General features: G+C 44.0%; 1 protein-coding gene across 1 annotated transcript in view; it reads right to left on the bottom strand.

Annotated features, from left to right (window-relative positions):
* Positions 1 to 16,986, bottom strand: part of ABCA1 (ATP binding cassette subfamily A member 1) — a 330,657-nt gene that overhangs the window by 243,299 nt on the left and 70,372 nt on the right. Inside the window, exons 3-4 of the mRNA XM_079790446.1 lie at positions 5,660 to 6,017; positions 4,625 to 4,771 (exon numbers count right to left, since the gene is read on the bottom strand). The gene's annotated coding sequence lies outside the window, so the exon portion shown is untranslated. The remainder of the gene's footprint in view (positions 1 to 4,624; positions 4,772 to 5,659; positions 6,018 to 16,986) is intronic.

Here is a 16,986-nt window from a genome sequence, read left to right as displayed (position 1 = left end):
AGCAGTCCTAGGGAGGTTGATCCTATTATTATTCCCATTTGACAGATGAAGAAACTGAAGCACAGAGAGCTGAAGTAACTTGCCAACAGTTGCACAGTTAATAAATAATAAAGCCCAGAATTTAAATCAAGATAATCTTATTTTAGGACCCACGTTCTTAACCACTACACTACACTGTCTCTCAGTCAGACTGGTGGGGGAAGGAAAGAAAGCAGGTGGAAAAGGAGAATGGGAAAGAGTGTGGTCATGAGCTGCATCTGGACCCAAAGGATGAGCAAGGAAAAGGAGGCCACAGTCAGAAACAACAGTAAGCACTTCCCTAATCCCTTGATATTCATGGCTAAGCTTTCTCTGTGCCAAGCTCTATGCCACAGGCAGAGGGTACAGAGGTGAGTCCGACTTGGTCTAGAGGGGAGGCAGTCACCAGTGAATAGACTGGATTAAGTCCCACATAGCACTATCAGGACCCAGAAGAGAAAGAAGCTCCTCCCAGAGAGAGCTGCACCAGTAAGCTTGGAGCCAGGTGCCAAAGAGGGATGCCAGCTTGCGCTGCCCAATGTCACCTGGATGAACCACCTCCAGAACAGGAGGGGCCCCACCAACAGGTCCATGGACCATGGGAGAGCCCAACAAACATCGATGTGCCAGAGGAAAGCAACAGAGGCATAAATCCTGAAGAAAATGGTGGGCCGAAAGCCCAGTGGCTATTAGAAATGGGGGAAGGGAGGCAGCTGGGAAGCCCAGATCAACCAGGAGTCAGGATGGAGCAAGGAGAGATGGATCAAGGGTACTTAGGCATGTCTGTGTCTTTTATTTTTTAATTGAATGTATTGGGGTGACATTGGTTAATAACATCATACAGGTTTCAAGTATACAACTCTAAACACATCATCTGAATGTTGTATTGTGTGTCTGGGTCTTCACATCATGATGCTTTCCATACCTCACAGCATTATCCCTAACCTTATTTCCTAATGGCTGACTCTCCACCGGCCTTAAGAACTGGAATTTACTGACTTGAGTGCCCCCCAGAGCTGGGGAAGACAGGTCTAGAGTTAAGGCTTTTTATGCTAAAGCTCCTCCCATTCCCTTTCTGCTATCCGGCTGACCTTCCCAGGACAAGTTAGCCTTCCTCTGAAAGGAACAGTGTCTGGCTCCTTTTCTTACACACGTTTCTCTCCAGAAACATTCCATCGGAGCTTAAGGCTGCTGGTGGCCAGCAGTGTTGGTGACCTCACCCTTCTCCCTCTGGGAAATGAAGTCTCAGCAGTCATTAAGACCAAGATAACAGTCCAAGCTGTCAACAGTTCCTTGCAGGGCGGAGAAATGTCAGGACTGTTGGGTGTCTGAATGGAGCTGGAGGTCCTGGGGTTAATGTAGCAGGAAAAAATGACAATGTAAACAGATGCAGGCTAGTCCAACAATGATCAAGTCACCAGGGAGCAACTCTCAATTAAGACTTGTTGACTTTGCTCTAACAATAGGAAAGGTGGTATGCTAACCCATAGCCCTTCCTTCCTGGTTTCCAGCATACTGATCAACATGCATGACTGTCCACACAATTGCTGCCATGCTCTTGTATTGGACACACGTGGGACTGTTTGCCTAGAGCCCCTCCTCCTGGGAACCATTCCCCCTATCCATGCTGTATCTTCTTATGTGGCCTTGTCTTCTCCTACAAGTTTGATAAGTGAGGGCTGGGCACTTAACCCAAGGTGGGCCAATCAGAGTCCTTCCTTGGGATTCTCCCAACTAGAATCAGAGAACTGGTCTCTCTTTGATGGTGGAAGTTAAAAAAACATAAACTTTAGGAGCTTTTATATACATATTTCCAGATGTATCTATAGACATCTTCCCAGAATAATTTATAATATATATTAATAAAAAATTGATTTGTGCTATATAAATATGGCTCTTCTCACTTAGCAATATATCCTCCATTGGTTGCTTTGAGTGCTAAATTCCTTTATTATATTTTATATATCATTTAATTTACAAAACAAATAAATTTATATGTGCCTTTTAAAGAATTTTATTCTAGCCCTGGCCAAGTGGCTCAGTTGGTTGGACTGCTGCCCCATGTACCAAAAGGTTGCAGGTTCGATTCCCAGTCAGGGCCCATACCTGGGTTGCAGATTGGGTCCCCAGTCAGAAGCGTATGAGAAGCAACCAATAGATGTTTCTCTCTCACAGCAATGTTTCTCTCTCTTTCTCTACAAAAAACACACACATATCCTCAGGTGAGGATTTAAACAAAAAAATTATTCCATAGTTCAGATCATCATTTTCCTAAATGTGTTCTACACAACAGAGAAGAGGCCACATCTCTTGTAGAAATTAAAGGTTCTTAGGTATCCCACAATGAAATGATCAAAGCTAAATGAAGTTTACTCCAGGAAATATCTTCTCAATGAAAATTCATCAATAATGGTGTATTTCTAATTGAAATTAATGTATCCAGACAGAGAGAGTTCAAAACACAATGCTGATCAAAATATCATATCCTAAGGAAATCATGGACTAAAGCCCCACTTTCTGGGACAGTGGTGAATGCCCATCACCAAATGAGGCCAGATAAGGCCAGCAGTGGTCATATGGCCACTCACAAGGACATACAGACCAGAATTCAAGGATCTGCTTGAATATGGATATGGAATTGTTAAGACTCCATGAACTTTAATTGACAGCATTAAAAAACCTTCTTTCAGGTCCAATTACTCATTTGCCGCCCTTAAATAAGCCATTTCTCCTTTCCAAGACTCAGTTTCTTCATCTGTGATATGAAGGGTCTTCAAAACTCTGAACCACAATCTCCGAGCACCCTCGGGGTCCCTTCCAACAGAGACATACTCAAACCCCTACTGGTCTCCTGACTTCCACAGCATCCCTGAGGACCTCTGTTCTTTCTCTTCGTCGCGGAAGGAACAGTATGAACAAACAAAATCATCAAGAGTTGCTTATGTGTGCACACAAAGGATGAACCAAACAGCAGGAAAACGCAGAAAGTAGGTGAAAGGTGAAGTTGTTTTGCTGAATTGGTGTCAGAGGTCGCAACTCCACAGGGAGGATGAGAGCTCCACTAACGCTAACATTTGCTCTCAAAAATCTGTTCACAGAGCCTCCATGCTAGCAGCCCAGCCGCCCATCCCCCAGCTGGCTTCTTCTGAAAGGCCTAGAGGCAAGGAAACTGTTGCTTTTCTGCCTTTTTCTCCAGAAAAACAATGAGAAGTGTGTGGTTTTTACCTTTTCTTAACTGAGGCTCATCAGGAAGAGATCCTCCTCCCACCTGAGAAAAAGCCTCCAGCGGTTCCAGTGCAGCACCAGTCCCCACACGGGGCAGCTTCTCTGAAGTCCAGGGGGTCTCGTTGTTTTGTGTGCTCCTCGGGGCATAAAGAAATGAACTCCCTGCAATAAGGGGTCGTACCTGGGATACTGTGCAATGTGGAATAAGATCTCTTTGAGTAGTGGTCGCTTCTTGAGATGACCTCCCACCCACCCTCTAGACCCGTGGTCGGCAAACTGCGGCTCGCGAGCCACATGCGGCTCTTTGGCCCCTTGAGTGTGGCTCTTCCACAAAATACCACGGCCTGGGCGAGTCTATTTTGAAGAAGTGGCGTTAGAAGAAGTTTAAGTTTAAAAAATTTGGCTCTCTAAAGAAATTTCAATTGTTGTACTGCTGATATTTGGCTCTATTGACTAATGAGTTTGCCGACCACTGCTCTAGACAAAATATCATCAAGATCAATTAAACCTGAATTTAAATAAGTTTGAGTAAGGCAGAGCTGATTTCCTGGCTGTACCTGGGGCCGGGTCCTCTGCTCTGAAACCCTTAGGGCTCCTCACCAGCTGCTGTCTAACATTTTTGGAGCCGTGCCTGAGGCCCAGTGTTTCCTTGGTCCTGTGTCTCTCTCCATGGAGGCTGTCACTTGAACCTACTGCAAGCTTAGCTGGTTCCGTCTCCATAATATCCGTATATCTACTTTAGAGAGAACCTATCAGGCTAATGCCACTTGTAGTGCCTAAGGCAGAGAATGGGTCTTCCCAAAAGCCTGAAGAAGCAGTTGAAGGGCTGTTCTTGCATCTGCTAGCGAGTAAACATTTGTAGCTATAACGGAATTCTGTCTATGAGCTCACATCACCTGGTATGGAGGTTGTAACCCCGCTGTAACCACCAGAGGTAGGGAGACCAATTCAGCCTGGCATGTCCAGGACTTTGCGGTTTTAGCACAGCAAGTCCCATGTCCCAGGAAACCCCAAAGTGCCAGGCAAACTAGGACATCAGTCACCCTACATATATCTACCAAAAGAATTTACCAACTGCTGAATAGCAAATGATTGTATTTGAGCTGGAGTAAAACATTGTTTCCCTTAAAACAGCTTCGACAGGCTTGAGTTTCCAAAAGGACTAAAGGAAAAATGAGACCTAGGGCCTTACTACTCAAAATGTGGTTCATAGATCAGCAGCATCTATATCCCCCAGGACCTTGTTATAAATGCAGAGTCTCGGGCCCTGCCTCAGACATGCTGAATCAAAATCTGCAATGTATCAAGGCCTCCAAGTGAGAACCTGCAGAGGGCTCCATGCACCTTGAAGTCTAAGGGGCACTAGCCTAGAGAAACTTACCTCAGAGGGTGTCCTCTGGCCGGGTCTTTAAGTCACTGGGAGCGAGTTGGCAGAGTGAGGGAGCAGAGGGCACCAAGGCGCAGAAGATGGCAACGTGTTCATTGCAGGAGTCATTTGTTGTTTCTCGATGGGAGGGATGGGGAAAACCTGGGAAGGCAGGTTGGGGAAAGGCTGTGGAAGTTCTTGAACGTTAGATGGCAATACTGACACTGTATCTTCCCTGCTCTTTCTTCTCAAGGCTCAGCCAACTACTAAACTCTGTTTATCTTCTGAAAGCTAGAGCCACCTTCCCCCTGGCCTAGTCTGGCAACAGCTGGACTCCCACAGTGCTAGCTGAGACAGGTGCAGCAGGCTGTCTTCAAGGATGTTGGCATTTATAAATACATTATTCTTTGCTACTGAAACTTATCATCACAGGTTGAAGTGAGACTTACTATGTGCATTGGTCAGGGGATGATCAGAGAACCAAGGTGAGTGATAAAGAAAGGATTTCTTATAGCAGTTAGACCTTAAGGTAGATTGGCATAGTACAAAGCAACCACACTGTATTCCTAGGATGGCTGGTCAATTTTGAGAACTTCACGCAAAAAAACAACCACCACAAACCCTCTTATTCCATATACTGAAGCTCAGTAGTCCTCTCTGGGGAGCCTTTCCTTCAGTTTTCCTCTCTCGGGGATGTACCGCATGCTGCCCTTTGTACACATCTGTATTAGAACCCATATAACCTGTGTTCCAACTATTTGTGTCCGCCTCCTCCCTCGACTCTGGAAGCCTCGTTGAGCCAAAAGCTATGTTTCATCATTTTGTATCTCCAGCTCCTGGCATGGCTCCTAGCATATGTAAGGTCAGATCGTGTAAAACCACTGCTATTTTAACATCTTGGATCCACATAAGAAAATGTGATTTCATGAATATCAGAGTATTAGGAGGCACTGGTCAGATTTGTTTGCCACAAATTCTGGTTAGTATCAAGGAAAGAAAGTACGTGGGTTTTTGTGAGCCCTCAGGCTCCTTATTACAAACCTCAATTACCTTTGCACTCTTGGCTGTGGAGGTGCGAAGGAGTGTCTTCAACAGGCCACACACACAGATTTTAGACCCTTTTCATGTTTCTGGAGCCTGGCAGTGTCTCCACACAGAGGATGAGTGATTCTCCAAGGGGTCAAATGCACAGTTTTCCGTACCGTTTTAGTGTTTTGGGAGACTGGCAGTGTCTCCAAAGAGCTGATAAGTGGCCGACTGCAAGATGGATGAGATTAACTTCTTAGATGGCAAGTGTCCAAGATGGCTCAGAAAGCAGCTGCCAAACTCCACTTGATTTTCAGTCCCAGCATCATGGGACGGCAAGGAGCCTCAGAGGTCATGGATCACAACCATAGATCACTTGGAACTGAAAATGAGCAGAGGCAAAATAACTTTTTTAAAAAAAATCAGGATGTGCTGGTGAACGGGAATTTTAAAAAATAAAAGGAAAGCCAGAAAGGAAGCTGGCACACTAGCACTAGGCAGGTGCATCTGCCAAACACAGCCTTTGGCTTCTCTTCATACACCGTAAGAAGTCTAAAATTATGAGGTATATCAGGCTCCACCCCCAAATGAACCCTGTGGCCACCGTCTGAAGTTGCAGAGAGACCTGAGTTGGTGGGTCAGGGGGAGGTTGTTCTGAACCTTCGAGAAGGACAAAGCTCCAGAGAAATGTGATCCAGGCAGATGTTCTTCTACCTGGGTCCAGCCAGCGATTCCACGGGTTCTGGCCTGCCTTTCCTTCTTCCCCCTTCCTGCTCCTTGGTCCTCAGCTCCTCCTGACCATCCTGCACTCTATCTAACCTTATTATGTGATGACCTCACTCTGGATCTCTATCCTGGGTCCTGCCTCTCGGGCCTGCCCTGGTGACAGGGACAGAGAAAGTGAACTAAGAGGAGTTGGTTGCTATGCTTATATGGGCTATGTCACTTCAAATTCACAACACAATGCTGAGAGGTAAGGATTATTAGCCTTCTTTTAAAGAGGAAGAGAAGTTGGGTGATTTGCCTAAAGTCACAGAGCTGCTAAAGGATGAAAGAGGAATCAAAGCCCAGGTGTATCACTCTCCAAGGCCATATTCTTCCAGTAGGCCACACTGCCTCTCTCCCCGTTTCCTGCCCACCTTTTCTAGAGTCTCATTTGCATGTTCCCCACCCCTGATTTCATGCTAACTCCAACTTATCTCTTCATCTCCAGCATCTTCCCCCACTCAAACTCCAGCCAACTCACAAGGTATTTTCTGATACAAGAGCTGCCCATCATTGGTAATCCACAAATGAAGTGAAAGCACACCTAATACACCTCACTTGCCTTCTATAGTCCCCACTTCCCCACAGGAAAGGTCCAAATATCTCATCATGGCATGAATGCCATTCGTATTGTGGCCCCTCCCGGTCTCTCTGGCCTTACCTCTCACCTGATCCTTCTGTCTTCTCCTTTTTAAACCAGATTTCAACTACACTAAATCTCTTCCCTAAATAAGCCTACTTTAAAGATCAAGGAGCCAACAGGTTGGCCTGCAGTGCTTACTGTAATAAGATGGAGAGCTTTTCATTATCTTGGCATCTGGTACTAGAACTTCTCTTTGGATAGAACCTCCTTTACTGAAAGAATTTCTTGATAACCCTCATTGGTACAGAAGTTAACATCCCAGGATTCTAAGCGTGGGTAGTTTTCAGGTTGGGTTTTTAAGAAGTAGATGCTGAGATGGAGTTTGGGATGCAAGATGTGTTTATTAGGATAACCCAAAAGTACATCAACTGATGGAGAAACAAAATATATTTATATACTACCTTCTGGAATATTATTTGTCCATAATAAAGTACTGATGCATGCTACAACTTGGATAAACCTTGAAACCATTATATTATGTAAAAGAAGCCAGCCACATCAACTTAACAAAAGGAAGATAAACTATTCAATTAAAAAATGGGCAAAGGACATAGACATTTTTCGAAAGAAGACATACAGAAGGCCAAGAGACATATGAAAACATGCTCCAAGTCACTAATCATCTAAGAGATGCAAATCAAAATGACAATGCCGTACCATTTCACACCTGTTAGAATGGCTATCATCAACAAATCAACAAATGACAAGTGCTGGTGAGGATGTGGAGAAAAGGAACCCTCGTGCACTGCTGGTGGGAATGCAGACTGGTGCAGCCACTGTGGAAAACAGTATGGAGTTTCCTCAAAAAGTTAAAAATGGAACTCGCATTCAACCCAGTAATCCCACTTCTAGGAATATATCCCAAGAAATCAGAAACACCAATCAGAAAGGATATATGCACCCCTATGTTCATAGCAGCACAATTTACAATAGCTAAGATTTGGAAACAGCCTAAGTACCCATCAGCAGATGAGTGGATTAAAAAACTGTGGTACATCTACACAATGGAATACTACACTGCTATAAAAAAGAAGGAACTTTTACCATTTGCAACAGCATGGCTGGACCTGGAGAGCATTATGCTAAGCGAAATAAGCCAGTCAGAGAAAGATAAATATCACATGATCTCACTTATGATGAACAACATAGACTGATGAACAAAAATGGATTCAGAGACAGAGAAGCACTGAACGAACTATCAAACCTCAGAGGGAAGGCAAAGAAGGACAGGGGTGGCGGGGGGGATGTAAGAGATCAACCAAAGGACTTGTATGCATGCATATAAGCATAACCAATGGACACAGACACTGGGGCGGTGGGGGCTTGTCCTGGGGGATGGGAGTGGCCAGGGAGGGGTCAATGGTGGAAAAAGGAGACATATGTAATACTTTAAACAATAAAAAAAGAAATTAATAAAAAAAAATTTTAAAGAAGCCAGCCACAAAAGGCCATGTATTGAATGATCCATTTATCTGAAACTTCCAGCAGAGTCAAATCTATAGAACAGAAAGTACATTAATGATAGCCAGAGGTTGGGGGAGGGGTTAGTGGGAAGAAACTGCTAACAGGTATGGATTTTCTTTTGGGGGTTATGAAAATGTCCTGGAATTAGATAGTGGTAACGGTTGCACAACTTTGTGAATATACTAAAAACCACTGAGTTGTACATTTTTAAAGGGGTGAATTTTATGGCATGTAAATTATAACTCAGTGAATTTTTTGTAAAAAGAAAACATTTTAAAAAGGGCATGTATTAGAGATCAATACCTGTGGAAGGAAGGACGGGGGAGCAGGATTGGCCAGAGGAAGGACCTCACCTGTGATGCAAGCCCAGCAAAGCCTCAGCTAACAGGCTGGGAGCTCGGCGCCAGCAGTGCCCATCAGAGTGTCTCACAGGAGGCTGACATGGCTGAGCCTTTAAACCTCCACCTCTCTCAGTCACTGGATGTGGGTCACCCTGGGAAAGGTGTCACCTCAGGCGAGGAGGCAGCCTGCAGCTGAAGCAGACTCTGAAAGGAGCTGACAGTGGGACTCGGTCTGCTGACCCACTCCCTGGAGCTGGGCAACCAGTTCTTCTTAGAAGGGGGTCTGGGTGTGAACTACTGGGGGTCTGGCCAGTAGGGAAGGAACGTGACAGTTGTTCCAGAGAGGAAAGAGAAGTAGGCAGAAGAAAACGGAGTAAGTGAAACAGCCAGTGAGGTGACAGAAAGCCCTGCAGTATGCAAGGGGATTCTACTTTATAACCGCTCACATCTTCATTAAGTGAAGGCACAAAGTACAGACCCTCACCATTTTTGTCAGATAAGAAATTCTACTCTAACACTCTACCATTTTTGCCCTGAGGCTCTCATTTCTCCCATAGCCCCAGCGAGCTGAAGCATTTATTCAACTACATTTCTTGAAAAGTTTCATAGGAAAGTATCACTTTTTCCTTCTCTTCACAGACTTGTCAAAAGAAATTAACATTGAGGCATCATTTATGAATTAGGGTCAACACTAAGCTTAAAAAAAGCAGTGAAAGTAAAAACGAGAGGAAGTCTACCATCTAACCAAGTTGGACTTAGTATCAGCTTAGTATTTCTTTTTCATAGAAAGCACATCTGGAAAAGCTGCAAGAAGGACTGCATTTCATGCACTGTTTCTGGTTAAGACAAGAGCAATGGAAAAACGGGCAGGAATACATGTAAACCCAGACATCTAATAATAAAAACATGCTTTTGCAAAGGTGCTTTCCATATATCATCTCATTTAGCCCCCCTCCAAGATTCCCTAAAGTAGAGAGGTCAGAATTATTGTTACAATCATCATTTTATAGTTGAGTCAACAAATGTTCAGAGTTTACGTGATCGGCTCGAGTTCACATAGCAACCAAGCAACAGGACTAAGACTTGCACCCAGAGCTAGCGACTCCAAGTGCAATGCTCTTCCCATGATGCACCAGGCTGCAGCACAACTGTCACCACTTCACTGCCCTTCCCTCTGTGACCAGAGAGTAACCACGAGCCATCGAAGGGAAACCTGCTTAGCAGTTCAAATGCGTTTCCCATGAGGCAACAGCCATTTGAGAATTCACTTCTTGGAGGAAGTTTTTCATTAATTAGCACGACTTTCAGCCAACTAACGGAACTGAACTACCTTCTAATATCCCTGAGAGATACAAGAACTCTTTTGTGTATGGCCTTGAAAAAGTTAATCAGTAAAACTCCAGACAGGCAACCAATGATCATTTTTAACTCCAGCTGTGGCAGAAAGAGGAATTTTAGATAGCAACATACAGGAAGAAAATAGTGAATAAAGGGCTTCTATAGAACAGAGTAGCATTCAGCCCAGCAAAAGTCACTAAAACAACACTAGGAAATCAAAGGCACCCATGGGCAGAGATGGTGAGCATATTTACACCTGTGGGCAAAGTGATACATCCAGCATTGATATGCATTGTGCAATCTACACTAATAAAAGAGTAAGATGAAAATTAACCGTACCTTCATGACGCCCACCAGCCAATCAGGAGTGAGTATTCAAATTAACCCTACAAAGATGGTGGGTTAATTTGCATACGCAGGCACCGAGCAGCTTGGGGCGGGGTGTTCCGCACCACCCCAGCCGCTCCGGGCCTCTGGGCAGTGTGGGAAGGCAGAAAGGCGGCTCCGGGCCGGAGCGAAAAGGCAGCTCTGGCCGGAGCAAAGGCAGTGCCAGCAGCCAGGAGAAGGAAGGCCCATTCTTGCACGAATATTTGTGCATCGGGCCTCTAGTTAACAATAAAGAAGGGACAAGATGCCTTGGACAAAACATATGTTTGAGAAACTGTGTCTCAACCAAGGTAAGTGGATTTCTTTACTACAAGACTTCCCAAGAGGTGAATAGCTTATCAGTAATTTAAGAAATAGTGAATTTGCACCATAAAATACAGTTGGTGTAATTTATAACAACTGCAAAGAAAGACTTGTCATTCTGGACAACTAGTTCAGATATAACAAGAAGTACATGGCTGTTTGCCCTCATTTTTCATGCTTGACCCCAAGGCAGGCATGACTAGTCATGACACTCTCTACCACTGATTGCAGATATATATATATATATATATAGATAGATAGATAGATAGATAGATAGATATAGATATAGATATAGATATATAGATATAGATATAGATATATAGAGATATATAGAGATATATGTATAAAAGACTAATATGCTAAGTATCCAACCATCTGACCAGTCACTATGATGCACACTGACCACCAGGGGGCAGACGCTCAATGCAGGAGATGCCGAGCTGTAGTGACTTGGCAGCAGCGTTTCTTGGGTGACACATCCCAAAACCAGAGAGAAGGGAGCCCAATTCCTCATGGGGCCGCGCGATTCCACCTTCAGCATGGGTTATATTGTTGCTGGGGCACTGCCGGTCCCAAATCTGGTTTACTGTATACTTGCATTTGTATTCCACACCCTGTACAACAGCAACTTTGCAGAGTGCCCTCTCACACTCCGGGACCCCTTGGGGAATGTCGGAAGGACAGTTTCTGTCTGATCCCCGCAAGCCAGTCCGAGGGACTCCACCTGCCGGAGGGATCCCGCTCACTCCGCAGATGCCCTTTGAGCCACAGCACCACCCCAGGTGTGGCCAGCCAGGGAGGGACTGCACGAGGTTGGCTCTAGGGCGTGTCCAGCCCATCTCGCCCAATCCCACCCTGCCGGCCACCTTCTAATTAATTTCCTTTCAATGTGCATGAATCCATGCACTGGGTCACTAGTAATGTCATAATCTTTTAAAACCACACTCCAAGAAGCTGTTACAAGTTAGTCGTAAATGCATTATCAGCTTTGAAATGAAAAAGTTGGGCATAAAGTTGCATGGGATGAAGAAACAGACTAGATATTCCTCAGGGTCAACAGATGAAAAGGGTTCAGACCAGGGAAACCAGCTAGCAAATTCTCACAGCCGGAGTTAAGGGCTGGGGACCAGATCCCATTTGTCATTGTATCCTCAGCACCTAGCACAGTGCCTGATATGGTAGACTCTGGATGTTTGGTGAGTTAATGAGTTAACACCAAAAGTCACATGGTAGTAATGATTTCACAGAGTCCATATTTACTACATATATTAGCCATTAGGAAAAAATATATATAATTGTTCCCTATTATGGGTTCAGTTTCTTTTTTTTTTCCTCAGTTTTTTTTTTATTAAGGTATTATATGTGTACATATAATTGTCCCCCCCCCCCCCACCACCCTGGGTTCAGTTTCTTTCTGAGCTATTCTTTCTTCTGTGTTTATAAGTACCCAAACAAAGGACCTCATCCAATATGGTTTCTTTTGTATTGAGTTTATTGGAGTAGCATTGGTTAATAAAATTATATAGGTTTCAGGTGTATGGTAATACAGTTTAAAGAAGCAGCAGGAATCACCAATGGACCATGATTTGAATTTCAAATCTACACTTATTTGCTATATAACTTTGAAAAATCACTTGACCTCTTTTATTCAGTGTCTTCAATAAAAAGAGAACAATAGTATGTGCCTTGCAGGATTGTTATGAGGATTAGGGATTTATTATGCAAAGTACCTAATATAGTTCCTGGTTCTTTTTGTTTTTCCTGGTTCTTTTTCAATTTATGCCTCTCCTTGTTTCCAGAAATTTAAAGTGGCTTGAAATGTTACCTACAATAAATAAATAAATCTAAAATAAAGAGGTAAAATTTTCAGAACAAAGGGAAAACAAGCATCAAAAAAAATGGAGTAAACAAGCAGTTAGTTATAGCATCTTGCACACAGTAGGCATAAAATAAAATGGTGATGATGCCACGTGATGGTGATAGTTTATACTAATAACACTAGAGGCCCAGTGCATGAAATTCGTGCACGAATAGGGTCCCTAGGCCTGGCTGGCGGTCAGGGCCAATGGGGCCTTCCTTCCTCTGGCTGCCAGCTGCTGGCCAGGGCCTTCCTTCATTCTGTGCCGCCCCCTGGTGGTCAGCGCATCATAGCAGGTGGTCAAATTCCCAGTCAGTCCAACTCCCGAGGGGACAATTTGCATATTAGCCTTTTATTATATAGGATTAGTTGTCATTGCTGCTGTCATCATCTCTGCCTGGGGAAGTCCATTCATCCTTCAAATCCCCATCTGGGGACTAGGCCTACCAGACAGTAAACATAATGCAAAACCACAAAAATTAAAATATTGTGGTAATGGTACATGAATAGACAGACCAATGGAACAGAATAGAATGTCCATAAAAGATTTTACTATATGATAAAGTGGATATGTCTGTGCATAAAGTTTATTATAAAGTTTAGTATATGATAAAGTGGCAAGATTTTGAAATTCTCAGATACAGATGTAGAAACTAAAGCCATCAGAAGTTAAATAATTTTCCAAGCTCACACATCTAGTAAATTCTACAACTGGGATTTGAATGCAGGCATTCTGATTCCAGAGCCCATTTTATTAACAACTAAATGACAATATTTTGTTAAAAAAGCAAAGTGCAAACCAATAAGTATAAGATACTACCTTTAGGGTAAAAAGAAGGGAGAAAGAAAAAAACTTATTTATGTTTGCTCATGTATGCATACAGAAATTCTGAAGGACACACAAGAAGTGAACAGCAGTGGTTACCTTTGGAGAAAGTGGGGATGGACAGAAGAGTAATGGGGCTAAAGGAGGTATATAGTATATTCATAAAATTATTTTAAAATATAAGGGCATATATATATATATATATATATATATATATATATATATATTATATATTATATATTAATGTATAACCTGATCCAAAATGAAAATAAGTGCAAAAACAGAAAGAAAATCTCTCCTTGGGCAAACCTTTTCTGATCCCCCTCCCAAGCACAGCAAGCCTACCCTCCTTCTATGTCCTCTTATCCCTGTGCCTACATTTTTTCCTGGTACATACCGTGTTACACTGCCCTTATTTATGCTCTCCGCCCCTGCTCACCAAGCTGCCAGCCAAGCTGGGAGCCCTCCGAAGGCAGGGTTCTGCTTCTTTCCGTCTGTATCCCCAGCAGGGAGTACGGTCCCTGATGGGTGGTGGACAGCCAGCATGGGGAAGTGGAAGTGGGAAAAGAGAGAAGTGCGGCCACGTTTGTGGTATTAGCACCGTGCAAAGGGGAATCATCTGGGGCTGTCGTGTAACAATGGGAATCTGAAGAGGAAGTGAGGAGGGAGGAAAATACAGCAATCCTTGCGGAAAAGGTGTACCCAACCCAGCTAAGGCAAAGGGGTAAAAAGGGTACTAAGGCCAGTGTGAGTAGGGGGAGATGAGGAAGGAGAACCCCTTGCTGGAGAAGAGGCGAGAGCTGAAAGAAATGGAAGATCAAGAAATGGAGCATGTGCCCTAGCCAGTTTCCTCAGTGGTTAGAGCATCGGCCTGTGGATTAAAGGGTCTTGGGGTTCAATTCCGGTCAAGGGAACGAACCTTGGTTGCAGCCCCGGTTGGGGCACGTGCGGGAAGCAACCAGTCAATGTGTCTCTCTCACATCGATGTTTCTCTCTCTGTGTCTCTCCCCATCCCTTCCACTCTCTCTAAAAAATCAATGGGGGGGGGGGGGAGAGAAAGAAATGGAACACAAGACTGAGACCACAGAAACAAGACTGAGATTCCAGAAGTGAGGACTCCCAGCCTCAGAAATTCAGCTGTAAACTCTCTGCCCCTCTGACGACTGAAAATGGGACAGAGGGTATGGGAAAGATTGGCACGGAGGAGACTCTCAACTCGTGTATGGCAGCCACACCTGTGGTCTATTGCTTTCTGCTCATTTAAACTCTGCGCACCCTCATCTGAGGCTGAAGGCAGATCCACATTGGGTCAGGGATGTGTTTTTCCCAGCAGAATAAACCCAAGATTCCACAGGCAGTGAGACCACACACCATCACCACCTCCCACCCCCTGCAAAACCAGGCTTCTGTGGATACCTGTGCCATGTCCTAATACTATGATCCATAGGAATATACTTCTTTATTGGATTGTGTCAATCATCAAAACTGCACTAATTCATTCATCCTTATTTTAGAGATACACACTGGAATAGGTGTAAGTGAAGTGAAACAATATTTGGGATTTGCTTCAAAAGAGTAACAAAATAATATTCTTATTGTTTACAAGAAGCTTGGGTTGTCCAAATAACAGCCTTTAGGAAGAGAATGTGCTCTATGTGAAGGGTGCTCTCCTCTAAGAGGCAAGCCTTAAAAGAAGTCAAATCCTGGCTAAGTATAGGAAGTATTTGCAGAAGGAAATTTTATTTCATTGCCTCAGCCCTCAGTGACATTAGCAAATATTGCAAAGTAATGAAAGAGGTCATTAGGAAGGAACTAGAAACAGCTTCCAACGTTATGGAAAAACAGTCTGACATCTTAATTACATTCTGCCACCTAGTGACAAAGGACATTTAACATACTTGCTTAACCAGGCTCCAAGAGCAGAGAGGGCTGCCCTCCACGACCTGGACAGGAGAGCGTGGCTGGCCATGCGGGGACGAGCCAGATCCCACAGCGTTTGGCGCTCGGCGTCCTCTCTGCGTCCGTGCCCCGCTCTAGGAGACACTGCAAACGTGGTCAACAGCCCAAGACGCTGTGCAATCGCGCCTCATACACTGCACCTGGAGCCAGAAGGTCCACCCTCTGCCACTCAACACGGTCCACGGGCCCCTTTGCATCTCCTGCTCTTTGCACAGGGCTTCAAGGGGAAACAAAGAGCAAGAATGAAAAGGCCTGCGAAACGGGGCGTTTAACCCTGAAGTTCCACCGGGAGAAGGAGCCGAAGAGATGATCTTCGGTGAAACGGGGTAACTTTTAAATCTCTGAGCTCACACAAGAAGATGGTCACAAAAATTCCTACTGATTCCCAAATACAAATGGAAGGAATGGATGTTTTAAAAGTGCTTTCAGGTCTAATCGCAAGGCCTCTGAGGCATTTCTGCTACAGAGAGCTTCTTTGTCTGGCTGAAGGGGCGCCCCACAATGCATTGCTAGGCAGTTAGGTGGTAGGGGCAGAGCCAGGGCGGGAAGTAGAACTGTGGCTGCTCTGGCACTGGACACTATAGGGTTTCTTTAAAAATAACAACAACAAACAAGTTTTATTGATTTTAGAGACAGAGGAAGAGAGAGGGAGATAGAAACATCAATGATGAGAATCACTGATAAGCTGCCTCCTGCATGCCCCCTACTGGGAACTGAGCCCAAAACCCAGGTATGTGCCCTGACTGGAAATCAAACCAGCGCCCCCTTGGTGCATGGAACAATGTTCAATCCACTAAGCAACACCCGCGGGGCCCATAGGGTTTCTATGCAACTAACAGGATCGCAGGGATTCCTCAGAGTCTCCAGGTTCTCCTCTGTCATTCAATAGCCGGCTCAGTTCATTTGTGGAAGGCCATTGGTGTTGCAACATTGGCGTTTGAGAAGAAACTTGATCTATGCAGAAACTCTTCGTGGACAAGATTAGAGAATATAAATTTAAGCAACTGGCATCTTGAGGACCTTTTTATATTGACCCGGAGGCTCAGCAAGAGCTGGAGAAAGGAGATTTTTAAGGTTGAACAGATGTACCTTAAACCAGACATAAATATATTCCCTAACTTCAAATTTGAGGATCCCATATTCGAAAGCATTGAAAAACCCCTATCTGGATAGTTGCACAACTAATTAGTATCAGACTAGGCTTATAGTTCATAATTGTAAAAAAAAAAAAGTGCATGCAAAGTTAATTCTCTTAGATTTATTTCCATCACCCCTCTCAACACCTCCAAAGGATTTAAGGGACTTAAAATAAGAATATACATAATGAAATTTCAAATTATAAATTAAAGCAGGAACCAAAAGTATGCAAAAGCAGAACATAAACATAATGTAGTTCATTAATAAGAATCATATTGGGAGGATTTGTTACCAAAAATATTGATGTTTTAGGACAGTGGTCAGCAAACT

Source organism: Cnephaeus nilssonii, assembly GCF_951640355.1.
Source record: "Cnephaeus nilssonii genome assembly, chromosome: 14".
NCBI lineage: Eukaryota > Metazoa > Chordata > Mammalia > Chiroptera > Vespertilionidae > Cnephaeus > Cnephaeus nilssonii.
This window is presented reverse-complemented; position numbering and strand designations above follow the sequence as displayed.